We start from the raw sequence: 3,898 nt of genomic DNA on the forward strand, positions 1-3,898 counted from the left end.
ACCACCCAACCCTGCAGCTGCCAGCCCCAGCTGCCCTCTTTCTGTACACATTCCCTTCAGTAATCGGTAGAATAATCTGTCTGAAGCTAGCCATATAAAACTTACACCCAGAGAGTGTGCTGCCAAGGAAACAATGCCTACATCACACTGGTTGTGAATAATTAGGACAAGTTTGTGTTAGAAATCTCCTGGTAAGCTAGCATGGCCTGTGAAAGGGGTTGATAGAGACTTTGAATCATTCCGCTGCCAATATCATCTGAAAAAGTGCAAAAAATATACCATTCTTATGCCGCATCTCCAGCGGACTGGCAACCAATTCTAGAAAATCTTAAGGCAGAGTTACATGCTCTACATACTGAAAACGATGAAAATAATATCGGCACTAAGGTGTAAAATTTTGCAAAAACCCTGGAGCACTTCTGGTAAAGTATCACCAAATGTATTTACCGTGACTGATCACCAAAAACTGAACAAGACCCAGGAGAACTTTGAGGGCTCTGGCCATGCTTATGGAAAAATCAAGGTAAACGTTAAATCTGTCTGATTAGTTCTTTTCACTGGAAAATAATTCACTATCAAAACTTGACATTGAAACTACCAGACCATGACAACTCAGTTCTCTTTGGAGGGGCCAGGAGCACCAGAAACAACCCAGGGTGAGTTTTACAGACACTCTGTCTTACTCTGGTTTTGTTCTTAATTATTTTCCTACATTTTTTGGAAGCGTATGCCACAGACATTCGATTTTCTTTTTGTGCACCATATCCTCAACATAAACTGACACCAAATTTCTACTGCAGTTGGGCACATCTCCATTTCTCAAAGCATTTCTTCCTGCAGCTCCAAAGAAATAGAAAAAAAAAAGTGATGATGATGGAACACAAGTCTTCATTACAGACCTAGTTCTCCATCCACACACTCTGTGTGGGTGAAATTCTCCAGATTAATTTAAAATAAACCCCTGGCTCCATTCTTGCTCAGTTCTTTAGTTTTCAAGTTTGCAATCATCTTTTCAGTTGATTAGTAAATTAAAAAGGGAACAGATGTAAATCATTCAACTTTTAAAATAGCTTTCTGGGGACACCTGAATGGCTAAGCTGGTTGAGCATCTAACTCTCCGTTTCAGCTCAAGTATGAAAACACGGCTGTGGGATCAAGCCCCCTAGCGGGCTCTGTGCTAGGTGTGGAGTCGGCTTGAGATTCTCTCCTTTTCCCTCTGCCCCTCCCCCCTCACACACACACACACACACACACACACACACACACACACACACTGTCTCTCTCTTTCTCTAAAAATAAATAAATCTAGAAAACAATGAAATAAAGTAGCTTTCTAGAGCAGAAGCTTTAAGTGAATACTAAGAAATATTTCTCTTTTTTAAGATTTTATTTCTTTATTTGGGAGAGAGAGTGAGAGAGAGCATGAGAGGGGTCAGAGGGAGAAGCAGACTCCCCGCTGAGCCAGGAGCCGGATGCTGGACTCAATCCCGGGACTCTGGGATCATGACCTGAGCTGAAGGCAGACGCTTAACAAACGGAGCCACCCAGGCACCCCCACTAAGAAAAACTGCTTAAGAGTAAAGTTAATCCATCACTACATTAAGATGTTACAATAAATATTAATCTAAGCTCTAGACACCATGAGTTTAATTCAAATGTTAACTAAAAGATTTCTCCTGGCCTAGAAATACCTTATTTTCCCATGACTCTACTTTGCTAGTTTCCTAGTTTGACACTACCTTAATCTTCCTCTATTGATATAGACTATCACAAGAGACCCTGTCTGCAGAAGACCAGCACGATGAGTAATAGGAAATGCTGGAGAAGGAAGAGATGACTAGAAGCAGAAGAGATAGAGTTCCTAGTCCTTTTTCATAAGCAATGTGGAGCTGATTCATTTGTCTGGCAGAGAGCCTGCCCTTGAGGAATGAGGGAACGCTCCAGTAGTGACCAGTGATGGGAAGAAGATAGCACAGGATGAGCGGACCCCAGGAAGCAAGAGAGCGGCATGCATGAGTGGGCACCCCTGGAAGACGGTGCATCCAGGCCGTGACATGAAGACAAGTGAGAGAAGAATGACTATACACCCCACAGATGCCCAACCAGGCTGGTGGGGTGCACCTAGCAGAGGAAGAGGCAGCTCACCAAGACGCATTCCACTTAGCGCCCTAATGATGCCAACCGTCACATAAATGATTCAGGTCAGAGTGGGGGCACAGAGAGCCTGGGCTGGGACTCAGGAGGCCTGTGCTCCGGACACAGCTGTTACTGCAATTCTCTGTGAACCTAAGCCCGTTGCTTTACCTCTCTGTGCCTCATTTTCTCTATAAAATGAAAACAACAAACAAACAAACAAACAAACAAAGGGAGGAGGGGAGGGGAGGAAAGAAAGAAATGAGGAAAACTCTCAGCTCTTTCTAAGACACCCCAACGACACTGCCCATTGTCCAGCCGACTGGGGAAAAGCGTCTACCAGCCACAGACCAGGTCATTGACATGACAGTACCAGGGCGTCACGGCAGAGTGCACAGGGGTGGAAGTCCTTCGGACGAGTGAAAAATGCACTCAACAGACAATGGAGAAAACCATGCTCAAGGCCAGGCTGTGTACAACTTTGAACATGTTACTGGCTTGGGGTAGAAAAAGCCTGGTTTCTTCTCTGCTAAAGATTTATGAGTAAATATAAGCCCTCCGCTCTCCAAGGCTGCCTTATATCTCTTGGTGAATCATGGTTCTTTGCACTATTTTCCCAAAAACGTCTGTGTGGTGCCTACTGTGTATGCAGCATGACTGAAGACGCTGAATGGGGTTTTTAAAATAAGATACTGGATCATAAGCTCCAGATGGAGGGAAAAGCAAACACAGAAGAAATTAAGTGGCCAGATGATTGATACAGATGCTAAGTGTTATTTTTTTTTCCTAATTCTTTGCAGAGTGTCCAACAAAGAGAATGGAAGAGGCGGGCCTACTCAATCAAACCACTTCCGTGACATATATTCGGCTTAGAGGCTTATCTATCAATCAGAAGGTGCAGATGACTGTGTTCGCCGCGTTCCTCACTTCGTATGTCCTGACACTGATTGGGAACATCCTCATTGTCGTAACTATTATCTATGACCGCCAGCTCCATACCCCTATGTATTTCTTCCTCAGTAACCTATCTTTTATTGATGTCTGCCACTCCACGGTCCCTGTCCCCAAGATGCTCAGAGATACGTGGTCAGAAGAGAAGCTCATTCCCTTTGAGGTCTGTGTCACCCAGATGTTCTTCCTGCACCTCTTTGCCTGCACCTAGATCTTTCTCCTCACCGTCATGGCCTACGATCGGTACATGGCAATTTGCAAACCCCTGCAGTACATGACAGTGATGAACTGGAAAGTATGTGTGCTGCTGGCTGTGGCCCTCTGGACGGGGGGCACCATCCACTCCATATCGCTGACTTCCCTCACCATCAAGCTGCCCCACTGTGGTCCTGATGAGATTGACAGCTTCTTCTGGGATGTGCCTCAGGTGATCAAACTGGCCTGCACGGACACCCACATCATTGAAATCCTCATCGCCTCCAACAGCGGGCTGATCTCGGTGGTCTCTTTCGTGGTCCTCGTGGTGTCCTATGCAGTCATCCTGGTGAGCCTGAGGCAGCAGATCTCCGAAGGCAGGCAGAAGGCCTTATCCACCTGTGCAGCACACCTTGCCATCGTCACACTCTTCCTGGGACACTGCATCTTCATCTATTCCCGTCCATCCACCAGCCTCCTGGAGGACAAGGTGGTGTCTGTGTTCTTCACCGCAGTGACCCCTCTGTGGAACCACATCGTCTATACTCTCAGGAATGAAGACACGAAGAATGCCTTGAACAAGTTCATGGGGAGGTTGGAGGAGAGAGGGAAAAAATGA

The 3,898-nt window shown here is 45.8% G+C and overlaps 1 pseudogene; it reads left to right on the plus strand.

Annotated features, from left to right (window-relative positions):
- Nucleotides 1-2,914: 2,914 nt before the first annotated feature.
- On the plus strand, nucleotides 2,915-3,898 carry LOC148108523 (olfactory receptor 4E1-like; annotated as a pseudogene).

This window comes from Ursus americanus, chromosome 19 (assembly GCF_024610735.1).
Source record: "Ursus americanus isolate L20-20 chromosome 19, mUrsAme1.1.p, whole genome shotgun sequence".
NCBI classification, from domain to species: domain Eukaryota; kingdom Metazoa; phylum Chordata; class Mammalia; order Carnivora; family Ursidae; genus Ursus; species Ursus americanus.